Source organism: Castor canadensis, chromosome 9, assembly GCF_047511655.1.
Source record: "Castor canadensis chromosome 9, mCasCan1.hap1v2, whole genome shotgun sequence".
Classification (NCBI taxonomy): domain Eukaryota; kingdom Metazoa; phylum Chordata; class Mammalia; order Rodentia; family Castoridae; genus Castor; species Castor canadensis.
In genome coordinates, this window is record NC_133394.1 from 103822547 (window position 1) to 103837124 (window position 14578).

Below are 14578 nucleotides of genomic sequence, written 5' to 3' on the forward strand. Positions count from 1 at the left end.
ACATAAAGTCTATGTACTTTTATGTGTAAACACTTGGGAAAGCCATAGAGAAAGATGCATGAAAATGACAGAAATAGTTTTCAAACTGAATTAAATAAAAGGATGGCTTTTTGATGACTGAAGAGAAGTGAAGGTGAGGAATTATGTTCCATGTGAATATTTATTTACTTATTTATTCATACATCTATTCATTCATTTATTTGAAACAGGGTTTCACCATATATCCCAGGCTACCTCAAACTCACTATGTAAACAAATTTGAGATTGAAATTACAAGTCTCCTGGTTTTTGACTCTGATGTGCTGGGATTGCAGGTATGTGCCAGCATACCAGCAAGGTATATTTATTATAATTAAAATTCTACCTTTACTTATTTATATTGGAGAAATATGAGCAGACATATGAACAAAAATTCATGTACATGGACAATCATGCAGCTTTTTTTGTGGTGCTGGAGTTTGAAGGCAAGACTACATGCTTGTTAGGCAGGGGCTCTGCCACTTGAGCCACTCCACCAGAAACTATGCAGCTTTATGTGTTATACTGAAAACTTCAAAAGCAAAATTTGATGACAGACCAGTTATAAATAATACCTGGTATGATGATATATTCAGCAGTCTTGAATCACTAACTTGATAAATCTTTGTAGACATAAGAAAACAGTCCTGATAATTAGAGAAAGGTGATAAAAATCAAAGTTAACATAATATATTTTATAAACTATATATATGTGAGTTTACATAAGAAGACTATCAATCTATCATCTCTCATGATGAAAAATGATAACGTTTTCTCTAAGGAGTGGAATTTTCATACTGCTTCATTCTTGCCAAATTCTTATGGTGTGGATGTAACATTTTCTTGTTATGAGACAAGATACATCCTTGAAACTTTTCAAAAATTTTGATACAGTGATGTCTACAAGTAACATAATTTTAACATGATAGAATTAGAACATTAAAAAATAATATTTTGATTGTATTGATGTATCCCCCATTCCACTTTTGCCATAGAAATCAGTGATTTATGAATAAAACTAACTTCAACAGAACTGTAGTTATGTTTTACTCAAAAAACAAATTATTTGGAAGTTAGTACCAGTGAAGAGGGGAGGAGATGGGGAAAGGGTATAGGTGGTGACTATGGTACAAGTACTGTGTAGCTACATATGTAAATGGAAAAATAACTGTTGAGACACTTCCAGGAATTGGGGGAGGGGAAGATAAGGAATGAGGGCAGGAGCAAATTCAACTATGTTATATTTGATATATTATAACAACTTTCATAAGTGCCACAATGTACCCTTACCCAGCACAACAAAAAAGAAAAAAAAACAAAAACATGAGAAAAATATCTGAATAATATACGTGTTCACAAAATTATTTCCTTTTTAGAACTGTGTAAAACTCTTGCTCATATTACTTTATGATCTCAAATTCAAAAGGCTCTTATTATGAGAAGGATAAGAAGGAATTACACAATATAATTAGCCTATACATTGTTTTGTAGTCCATTGAAAATAGGAAGCAATATAGAAGCTAACTCATTGGTATGGTTGTAAAGCTTATATTATTTCTCTCTTTGCTGGGGAAATCAATATTAAACAAAAATGGATTGACATGGCTATGGCCATATACATCTACTTTTGACAGTCCCACAACTTCACTGTTTTTGCTACTAGTGATGTTTAACGAATCCAACCTTATTGGAATAATAGCTGCCCAGGAGATTAGTAAAGCACTTCTCTGATTGTCTCTGTGAGTGCTTCCCCAGAGAAGATTTCATCAGGAGGCCTCTGACATAATGAATGGCTTAATTCATTGATGGATTCAAAATTTGGATAGACTGAAAAGTAACTAATATACTATTCTAGAGTTTTAAATTTTTTTCTTTATCTTTGTGATATATCAGATAGGATGCTTTATCTTTTCCATAACATATTGATCAATGTATGTATGTTTTGCTTCTATTTTACCTTCCTTATCATAACTTGTATTCCTTTCTATTATATTACTTAAAGAATAAATCTTGACTAAGTCATGTAAATTATCTTTCTCCTTTCATGTTTTTTTTTCTTTTTTCTTATAAGTTCTCTCTTTACTGAACTCATGTTTTAATGCCTAGAATAAAAAAACAGAACATAAATAATAACCTATCCTTGCCAAAGAAATTAAAAGCTGATAACAATGATATTATTTTGTAAAGAAGCTATGATATAATGAATCTAATTTGATATAGGGTTTATCGTATCAAGAGTAGACACCATAACTTTAAACCAAGTGGTATGAAAAAAAATCTATTTTTTTCCTAATGCTCTTTGGTATTTAATGAACTAAAGTTATTTCTTACTGTCGGACCAAAAATATTTCTTTTAAAATGCCAAGTGAACAAGTAAAAGAAAACAAAGTTTAAGCATTAATATATTAATTTTGTTTAAAAATGTGCTTAATTTAACCTTCCAAAATAAAGTGTAGTCTACTAAAAACATACTAATGTTTAATTCCAAGTGTCAACTATTTATTTAATTACTCATATTGTGTACAGCCACAGAAGAGCAAGTGGAAGATGGCTGCAATAGGTTAAGGTAGCAGTGAAGATTTCTATTTTGTCAGGACATTTGACTAACTGAAAAGTGTAAATTCTGTGGGTACTTATTCCAGTTTAATTCTACAGCCACCAAGATATTTTTCTTGCAAGCAGAATTTTAAGAAGTGGTTAAGGTGGGGAAAAATTAAGGCATACTTGTTTATTTTTAAGATTGGAGACTCCCTGAATTCCTAAGATCACCTTTTCCTTTGTAAACTTTGAATGACATGATGTTTGGATTGATATTTAAGTTCCCATTATTTCTCTTTCTGTCTTTTAGTAGGTCATTTGCTAAAATATTAGGACTTTTATTCATTTCAGCTAGAAACCAAATTTAAGGACAAGAGGTTAATGTTATCTTTCATGAAAAGGTCTAATGAACATGGAATTACTTATGCCTGCATATGTTTGCTTTATCCAATCATCATAACAACTTTTTTTTTAATTAAAAGCATTCTACTCACACATTGTAGGAAAAAACCCTAACATTTGCAGCATGTGTACTGAGACATAATGCTACAGATATTTAATTCTATAATATATATATGTAACATTCAGCAGAAAGGTTGGTCAAACCTTATTTATTATTCTGATTATTTCAATACATATAAATTTCATCCTAACATTACAGTAATTTAAATTATTAAGCTAATCAATAGGAAAATCTACCTTGATTTTAGAAGCACTAGTGTCAGGCATTCTGCTATAATTATCTCTTGATGAACTTCACATGTTTAATAGCTGTGAAATTGTATTTCTACAGAGACAATGCACATCTGGAAGAGCAGCATGCCATTCGGCTGCCTCCAGAGCCATTGACTTCAAATGCACTCCTCACAGAGAAAATGAAGCTTATTCTTTGACATGCTAATGTCTGTGTTGGCTGGGTCTCATTTTAGACTTGCCAGTACAACAAACAAACTTCAAAGTATCTAGGGTGTACTTTAAAGTTACTGTAGCATTTGCTTATTTTAAGGAATACACACTCTTACTATTAGATGAACACTTTGGCCCTATTCTAGCTCACTTTCACCTTATCATTTTAATTAGTGCAAAACCCAAGAGTACCAGCCTGTGAGATCAAATGGAAATGCCTGTTTGATGATCCAAATGTCTTAAGAGGCAAGTGGAGGAGCAAATGTTTTGTATAAAGTGAAGGCAAACAGAAGGTAGCATAGAAGTAAAGTGTGTGAAAACTTAATTATCTCTAAATGCTAAATGGCCTTGTCAGTTATATGATGTGAAGGATTATAAATGGAAACATTTTTTACTGAGGTTCCTACTCCACCAAAGATCCCTTGCTTCTCAGCCCTAGTGCTGTGGGCTCAGTTTCAGATAAGAAAATGGTCCCTGGAGCTAGTATGTGGCACTGTCAGCTTTCCTAATGTTCTTTGAGTGTGGATTAACAGTTTGAGCTTGACTTTCTACCCATGGAGACAAACTTAAAGTCTGGGAGAGTAAGCAATGAGAATTTGAAAGTTTGAAGTTCTTTGCCATTGAAGTTGATCCTTGTAAAATTTGTCATGTTTTATTCCCAAGCTAGTTATATAGAAAATATAATTGTATTCATTAACTTTTAAAAATGATGAAAATAACATACAGAATACAAAATTGAATTGGGGATAGGTTATAGTCCTAGAGAAGAAAAAAATTGATTTTTTTGTTTGCATTTTTATTTTTTGGGTTTTTTTGTTTCTTTTTTGTTTGTTTGTTTACTTTTGCCAGTAGTGGGGTTTGAACTAGAGACCTTGCACTTTTTATGCAAGCACTGTACCACTTTAGCTACTGCCTGGGTTAACCTTGAACTATGACCCTCATATCACTGTCTCTCAGAGAGTTGAGATTGTAGGTATGCACCACCAGGTACAGCTTTTGTTTAACTCTAGAGTCTGCAATAAAAATGTTTGGAAGGATATACAATAGGGTTTATATTCATATCATAGACCTGTTCTGAAAAAAATCAAAGTAAGAGAAAAAATTAACAGAGAAAACTTAACAATGTTTTCTCCAGTTATTACCATGACTAGCACTCTGGATTTAAAACTAATATTTATATGATATGAGATTTGTTTACTTAATCAGACTTTAACAGTATTACTTTATATGGCTAGGTAACATAATATTTCATATTATTGATATATTAAATCAATCCAGCAACTAGGAGAAATGGTGCTACAGTTGATAATTTCTCTTTGTGCAAGAAGTTTACCTCCAGTACAGACTTAGATATTGACAAAGCTATTTTCCCCTCCTTGGACTTCTGAGAGCAGACATTTATAATATTATTTCATAGTCTTTCTAAAACAGAAAGCCAGATAATGCACATTTCTGAATAGACTTACGGATTTTCATATGCGTAAAGCAAGGGCTATTAGTTTCAGTGCTTTTGAGTAAAGTGATTAAACACAACTATCATGCATTTTGTGAGAGAACACACAATGAGCAGTGCATAATCTTGTCCAGGCACAAGGCACGTTGGAAGAAACGGATGTTTTCCTCTGCGGTCAACAGAAGGGCAATGCAAAAGTATCTGTGGAGAATGCAGTCCATTAAACAGTGATGACCCAGTTTGCATTTAGCTCCATAATTGGGTCAGGAGGCAATAACATCTTACAAAATCATACAATTTTAGATTGAAAGGAGCAAAAACTGATCACACACACACACACACACACACACACACACACACACACACTAATACCTCCTACCCTGCCTTATTTTCCTGAAGTTTTTGGGGGAAAAAAATGAGTCAAAGACCAAAAAGAAAAACTGTGAAATGTGACAATAACAACCTTAAAAACATACAATTGAAGTTGATTGGACCTATTTCTTGTCCAAGTAACCCATTTTATGGTTGAGATAACAAAAAACTTTAAAAGTATAAATGCTAACTTGTGATTGCATTTAAACATTGTTCCTAGAGAAGTCTTCAAGTCATCAATGACACTGGCCCTGAAATTAGATTGCTATGGTTCGACTCCTGGCTTGCCCATTAACTATATCTGTGGCTTTCAAAAAAAAAAAAGCAACTATTCAAGGTATTTTTTTGCTTCTGTTTTCTTATTTGTGACACATGGATGACAATAGAGCATGTGTTTCATGAACAGTCCTGAAGTTAAATGAGCTAATACATGCTAAGAGTGTGACTCAGTGATCAGCACATGGCATGTGCCTTATGACTTTCCATATGTATATGCACACAGAGAAATTATCTATCTATATACACATGCAAATGATCTCTATACACACTCAAATTATCTATGTACACATTTTGGGTTACTTTTTCTTTTTCAAGGGTTAATTATTGTAAAAAATTTTATAGATTTCATCGATGTTACTTTCTTCCTAAATATTTTAGGTATGGCAAAATGTGGTTCATAGGCCAAATGTGGGCCACCATCTGTTTTTATAAATAAAGGGTCATTGGGACAAAGCCATGTACATATATTCATGTTTATAACTACTTTATGCTACAGAAGCATACTTGAGTCATGACATATGTGACTTACAAAACTGTAACAGTTCACTACTGGGTATTTTACAGAAAACTTTGAAGTAGTCTTCACAACACTACCATGATCACATCAAAGGAAGTTAACACCTGTATGACAGAAACTAATATGAAGTAGCTTTTTAAATTAACCCCATTTCCTGCAATGAGTTCTCCCAGCTGTTTTTCATATTTCAAATCACTTCTTTTCTATTCCTCAGTAGCTAGTGTGTAGATCCAAAAGTTTTACAAACATTCCTAGAATTACCTCACTTACAGTGGGCCTAACCTTAGTGTATAGTCATCTTGTTGGATTCTACCCCCTTAACAACATTTTGTTCTTCACTCAATTTTGACCTAACACACTTCATTCCAGTCTACAATCAGACATGCTTTACTTATATGCCAATGGAAGTTTGTAGTTTTCTATGGTTTGAATTCTGTGACCTTATAGGATTTATGTTGAAATTAATCACCATAGTGGTGATATTAAAACTGAGGCCTATGATCAAGTCAGGACCCAGCTCTGTCCTTAAGAATGGGATTAATGCCCTTAGGGAAGAAGCTTTAGGACTGCATGATCTTGCCATCACTTCTGCCTTGTGAAGATATAGCCTTTGTCCTTCCATCTCTTCTGGGATGTAAGGTCACCAAGACTGTTCCATCATGAGGAATGGGGCCTCAGCAGATAGTAAATCTGCTGTCACCTTGATCTCAGACATCTCAGCCTTCAGAACTACTAGAAATACATTTGTCTTCATAAATTACCCAGTTAAACATATTTTGTTACAGAAGCTTCAATGGAATAAGACATAGTTTCTCGCACTTATGTCATGGGCATATTGATATGTCACAGTAGATATGTATTTAAGTAGCTCCAGTTATAGAAAATTAACTGGCTCCACTTTCTCCCCTATCGCTTTTACTTTTGCTTCTGTATGTCATTGCTATCCTCTCATCACCCTCATTCTTATCATCTCTGACCAATGCTTTGTGTCCATTAAATAAGCATGACTACAGAGAAGTGAACCAGACTGTGGTGGATGGTTTCTAATGGGGTTGAAAACAGAATTATTCAAATAAAATTTAGATAAAATTTTCTTTGACCTTAGCATATTTTTAGCTATATTTTCCTTCCTTATTATTTCCTTGCGATTGAGAGGGAAAGTCCATATTCCTGCCCAGTAACTTTGATCTTTCTTTAATATTTTTACTTATTTTTCTCACAACAACTCACACTTTAGGGACATTATACGATGCCATTATTTCAGATCATTATAATATGTCTTATTATAAGTGAAATTTACATGAGTGTGAGTATAAGAAATTGTGTATTTTACTTGAGCTTCTATTAACATCTTCAGTTTTTTAATAGGAGAATCATTGATGATTTTTAGACTTGCAAAGAGCTTTAGAGTCAGTGTGATATAGAGTTTATACAGTAACTCTATGTTAAAAAGGGACTCACTTAATGGAGTAGTGGGAATAGATGAACAAGTGACATGATTAGTGACATGTACTATGGAAAACTGAGACTGGTAGCTACCCATCTCATCTGAGAGATAAAATTCACATATTTGGACATTAAAATTCAAAATTTTTAAGGAACGTTCTTAAGAAAGTTATTACTGGGTCTCTATTTTTTGACTATTTAAATGTTTCCTAAATGATTTAATAAAGAACCTAAGTTACTTGGATTAGAATCTATACCGTAAGTAAAGTACTTGGAAGTTCAATTGAGTAAAAGGTTTGCCTTCTAGATTACATTCAGGACTCACACTATGAGTATTGGCATAAAAACTGTAAAACTATTGAGGTTCAAATTTAATGACTTTCTATGAGGAAAATGAACTCAACTCTAATAGTAATTCTGGCCATTTTAATATAAAATTGGTAATAAATTCTAATGTTCTCATCCTAAAGGCTTTGTTAAAGAAAACTACCTATAGAAGAACAGTTCCTAAATGTAATCTCTTTTCAGGTATTCCTTATTCTCTAACGATTACTGATTCATGCTAACCAGCTTAGAATTCTCAAGAGAATTAGAATAATTGTTCTGCAAACATTTGCTCTTGGTTGGTGATGAGCTCAGACCCTTTTTCTTAACACATTAATGTAGTGATGCCTCCTGTTGCTCTGAACTTAAAAATGACTCCTATGTTTCTGATGCCAGGAAAAATATTAGTATGTGCTAAAATATCAAACATTTTGTCATCAGTTCCTTGTAATATCCACATTAGGTGTTCTTGCTGTCTTTAAAAAAATGCTATATTCATTCTCACCAGTTTACTGATACCAGTGTGGTAGTGCTTTCTATTCAAGAAGTCATAAAAGTGCTATTAGACTTTAACCTGCTTTTCTATTATAGTCTCTATGTTCTAGTTCGCAAAAACAAGCTCATAGACATATTTTGCAACATCTCATTTATTTAAAAAATGTTATTTGACCAAAGATAACATTCATTCACTAAATTATTATTGTGTAGGAGTTATTTTTACATGAGCCATGTTCTTATATTCTGGAAATATGAAAGATATTTTTCCACCATTATGAAAATTTCTCTTATTAATGAAGTTAGGCATTAAATAATTCAAAATGAAATATTATGAAAGTTGTAATAGAGAAGCCACAGTATATTGTCATTATATATTATAACAGACATCATGAAGGACTCTCTGGGAATTGACATTAAGAATTTGAAGCATGCAGGATGAAAGAGATGTAGGCAGATGAAAAGAGGTAAGGAAAGGGTAACTCAGAGGAAGAAGTATATCCATGTTTATATTTTTAAGAAGCCTCTAAATTTTTTTCCAGGGTCATTATACTAGTTTGCATTCCCACCTGCAGTGTAAAAGGGTTCCTTTTTCCCCTCATCCTCACCAACACCTGTTGTCAGTGGTATTGCTAATGATAGCTATGCTAACAGGGTGAGGTGGAATCTTAGTGTGGTTTTAATTTGTATTTCCTTTATTGCTAGAGATGGTGAGCATTTTTTCATGTGTTTTTTGGCCATTTGAACTGCTTCTTTTGAGAAAGTTCTGTTTAGCAATACCACTCTTGGGGATATACTCAAAAGAATGTGACACAGGTTACTCCAGAGGCACTTGCACACCCATGTTTATTGCAGTACTATTCACAATAGCCAAGTTATGGTAACAGCCAAGATGCTCCACTACTGAAAAATGGATTAAGAAAATGTGGTATTTATACACAATGGAATTTTATGCAGCCATGAAGAACAATGAAATCTTATCATTTGCAAGTAAATGGATGAAACTGGAGAACATCATTCTGAGTGAGATTAGCCTGGCCCAAAAGACCAAAAATCATATGTTCTCTCTCATATGTGGACATTAGATCAAAGGCAAACAAACAAGGGGATTGGACTTTGATCACATGATAAAGCGAGAGCACACAAGGGAGGTATGAGGATAGGTAAGACACCAAAAAAAACTAGATAGCATTTGTTGCCCTCAATGCAGAGAAACTAATGCAGATACTTTAAAGTGACAGAGGCCAATAGGAGAAGGGGACCAGGAACTAGAGTACAGGTTAGTTCAAGAATTCATTTAGAAGGTAACACACATGCACAAGAAATCAATGCGAGTCAACTCCCTGTACAGCTATTCTTATCTCAACTAGCAAAATCCCTTGGTCCTTCCTATTATTGCTTATATTCTCTCTTCAACAAAATTAGAGATAAGGGCAAAATAATTTCTGCCTGGTAGTGAGGGGGTTGGGGGGTAAGGGAGGTGCAGGAGGAAGGTGGGTGAAATGACCCAAACATTGTTTGCACATATGAATAAAGGAAAAAAAAAGAAGTATATCCATAATCTCATAGAAGAAGATTAGGCCACACTGAAGAAAATGGAAGATATCAGGCTTACTCAAAAATATCCTTTTTGGAGGATGTAGAAAAATGAGGCAAGTATGATCATAGGGGTCAAATTTTGAAAGATTTATAAACCATAATAAATAATTCTTGGGAGGATTATCAATAATATGCTCCAATTTCTGTTTTTAAAAAATTGTTTTTGCTCTAGGGTAAGAATAAAATGCAAAGGAAGACTGTAGGAATATTGATCAACAGTTGATACTATATTCTGTGAACATCATTTACTGCAGAGGTCTTATGATGGTCCAGGAATTTACCTCAAGAGGTGGGAAAGATAACAATGTAGCAGGATAGAAAATCAGGTTACAAACATCCATTGCTTTTCTATACACAAACAATGAACTGATTGAGAAAGAATATAGGAAAATAATTCCATTTACAACAGCCTCCAAAAAAATCAAATATCTAGGAATAAGCTTAACAAATGTGAATGACTTCTACAAGGAAAACTATAAACCATTGAAAAAAGAAATTGAAGAATGGGACAGAAGATGGAAGGAACTCCTGTGCTCATGGATTGGTAGAATCAATATAATGGCTATACTACCAAAAGCAATCTAAATGTTCCATGCAATTCCCATCAAAATCCCAATGACATTCATTACAAAGATTGAAAAATCAACCCTAAAGTTCATTTGGAAGCACAAAAGACTACAAATAGCCAAGGCGATACTGAGCCAAAAAGAACAACACTGGAGATCACAGAACCTGATTTCAAACTATACTGAAGAGCCGTAGCAATAAAAACAGCATGGTACTGGCACAAAAACAGATATGAAGACCAGTGGGACAGAAGAGAAGACCCAGATATGAACTCAAATAGTTAAGCCCAACTGATTTTTGACAAAGTCACCAAAAACACACAATAGAGAAAAGACAATCTCTTCAAACATGTTGCTGGGAAAAGTGGTTATCTGCCTGGAGAAAATTGAAACTAGATCCATGCCTGCCACCCTGTACTAGTATCAACTTAGAGTGAATTAAAGACCTGAATGTAAGACATGAAACTTTGAAGCTAACACAGGACAGAGTAGGGAATACACGGAAGCAATAGGCATAAGCAGTGACTACCTTGGTAGAACTCAATCTGCTTAGCAACTAAGAGAAAAGATCAACAAATGAGACTATATGAAATTTAAGAAACTTCTTCACAACAAAATAAATAGTCTCTAAGTTGAGAGGCCACACATAGAATGGAAGAAAATCTTTGCTAACTATATATCAGACAAGGGACTGATAACCAGAATACACAGGTAGCTCAAAAAACTAAGCTCCCCCCAAAATCAATGGGTCAATGTAGAAATGGGCAAATGAACTGAACAGAGCCTTTTCAAAAGAAAAAATCCAAGTGGTCAAAAAACACATGAAATAATGCTTACCATCCCTGGCCATAAAGCAAATGCAAATCAAAACCACACTAAGATTCCACCTTATTCCTGTTAGAATAGTTGTCATCAAGAACACCACCAACAACAAATATTGGTGATGATGCAGAGAAGAAACCCTTACACACTGCTGATGGGAATGAAAGCTATGGAAAATAGCATGTAGCATCCTTAAAAAACTAAAAATAGACCTTCCATATGATCCAGCAAAACTACTCCTAGGGATATACATAAAGAAATGTGAGTCAGGTCACAACAAAGGCACCTGCACAAGAATGTTTATTGAAGCATTATTAACAACAACTAGGCTTTGTCAGATGTCCCACTACTGACAAATGGATTGAGTAAATGTATTTATACACCATTGAATTTTACTCAGTAACAAAGAACGAAATTTTGCCATTTTCAGGTAAATGGATGGAACTGGAGAACATCATCTTAAGTGAAGCTAGCCAAGTTCAGAAGGCCAAAAGCCACATGTTCTTATATGTGAAATGTAGAACTAATACAAATATAGCAATATTATGAAAAACTGCTCACACAAAGGGGAAGTCACATAGGATAAAAGAAGAAAACTAAGAAGTTGAATGTGTTTGATACATACTCTGTACAAGAATGAATATAGAAATTCTAAACCGGCTGAAAGCACCATAAAAAAGGGATTAACGTAAAAGGAAGAAAATTAGAGGAGAAGAACCAATTGGGGTTATAATACATATATACATTAAAATATCACAAGGAAACTCCCAGTGTAGTTACCTTTATCTCAAACAAGCAAAAATGTCTTATTTCTCTTTTTCTCTTTTTTCTTCTCCAAAATGGGAGAACAGAAAGGCAGAACAGGTCCTGCCCAGGGCAGAGCATTAGCCAATGGGAGGGAGGAGTGGGAAGGAAAAATGGTAGGAAGTTGAGTATGATGCAAATAATGTGTACACATGTATGTAAAGGCAAAAATGATACCTGTTGAAATTACACCAAGAATTAGAGGAGGGGAAATAAAGGAGAGAAGTAGAGTTCAAGAATGGAGTTCAAGTAGAATTCAAGTATGATGTATTTGATACATTGTAAGAACCTTGGTAAATGTGGCAATGAACTCCAACCACTACAACAGTAAAGAAAAAAAAAGAAAGAAACCATAGATAAGGAAAGAGTGTGGAACTGTGAATATGCTGGAAATCTTATGTATTCATGTATGAAAATGGAAAAATGAGACCAGTTGAAACTGTTCCAGGAATGTGGGATTAGAGGACAAAGGAGAATAATGGAAGTGATGAATTAAACAATGATATACTGTAAGAAATTTTGTAAATGTATCATCCGGTGCTTAAGTAATATGACCTTGAAGAAAAGGAAAGAAAAAAAATGAGATGGGAATGAGATTGAACCAGTAAAGCTTGATAAATGGTTAAATGTCTGAAAACAAGAAGATAAAGGATTAATGTATGACATCTAAAATTTTTGGTTCACACACTAGTTTGGAGTTTGTTTCCATTTTATATGATGATCCTGGGGGAAGGTCACAGTTTAAAGACTGAAATAGAGATACAGCATGTGTGGAAGTGTTGTTATTTATGTAGAATATCTGGAATGAGAAACAAACATTGCCTAAACTGTAACTCTGGAGTAATTTAAAAGCCATGCAAAGCAAGGGGGAACCTTCCAAAGAGAAGGAAGATGACACAAAAAGATGGAAGGCAGATGAAAGAATTACTTTGTCATGAAAACTATATTCAGATAAAATAGACAAAGCTTCACATAGAATGATTTGAAATAGTAGAGAAGAGAGTACTAAAGAAACAAACCGAAGATGGTTTGCAAGCATAGTTGAAGACAGCTGACATATTGTGAATTCTAAACTTAATGTGGACTCAATGTACAAATACAAAAAAAAAATTTGGACAAAGGAGAATGCTCAATGAATTAGAATAAGCAATTCAGCTGAAAAAAAGGCCTACAGTAAGTGAACGGACTTCAAATATCATAGGCCTGGGTTCAAAGTCAAGAATTATTTACTGAATTGTTTCCTTGATCAAACTACATGACTCTTCACAGCCTTATTTTCTTGTGATTACTGAATTGCATTCAATCCTGAATTTAAAGTGATGAGCTCAAGTATATGTTTGATGTTTTTACATGCTCTGAATATAAATCTGGGTTACATGTTATTTAACTGTGCATAGACTCCTATTTGCAGAGCACTATAGACAATTACAGTAAATTTTAGAAGAATTATAATAATTTTATTTGCCTCTTAATTTATCTATAAAACTTCCAGTAATATTTTTAGGAGTATACTTTTAGTTTATTTCCCTCTCAGTATTCTTTCACCTTCTATCTGCTTTGGGCATATCATATTATACGTTAAAATACCCAAAATTATTTCTGATAGTTCTGATTAGCACCATCGTTTCTTCATAAACTCTGCACTCTATAATAAAGGCTTATTTCTCTTCACTCTGTAGCTCTGGTCCATGTGTCTGTTCATTCTAAGATTTAGATGGAAAAGCAGTTTCAATGTTGGATACATTCTTCGTTCTGTCATATTAAACAGTCCAGGTGGTTAAACTTTCTGTTTACAAAGCATACTCATTTCACTGGCCAATGTGAGACACATGAGTAAGCCTTGAAGTACAGTGAATACTCTTCTTACAGGAAAACATAAATCTCATGACAGTTGGTGAGACGCATAACCCACTTACAAGGTGAAGTACATCGTTGAGAAGAGTCACAGAAGGGGAACAAAAGTTGAAAGGTTTCACAAAGATTATGATCAGCATTCCCAACAGTCTTTAAATCTTGGTCAATCTCAGTGAAGCAAATGTAAGCAATTACCGTACTGAGTGGAGAGGTAAATTGGGAAGGGAAGAACTTGAGGTAACTCATGTTAATAAGTCTTTTTCCTGGTACAATAATTATTACTAATGTAAGAGTAATTGAGTAAGCAATCTAAGAAAATAACACTTTGTTATTAGAGAGGTAGAATCTACACTAATAATTTAGAAGTTCTAAAATTTCCAGATATCAACAAGGTCCAAGATATAAGAATGCAAAATCACTAGGGTTCAAGAAGTAAAAGAATTCCAAGAACAAACTGGTGAATGACTGTATAGAATCATAACAGATTAGAAAGTAAAACAAACTCTGTGACCCAGGTATCAAACTATTAAATGATTGGGGTGACTGATACATGACAGTGACAATATGAAGTGGAGATGCGTACAT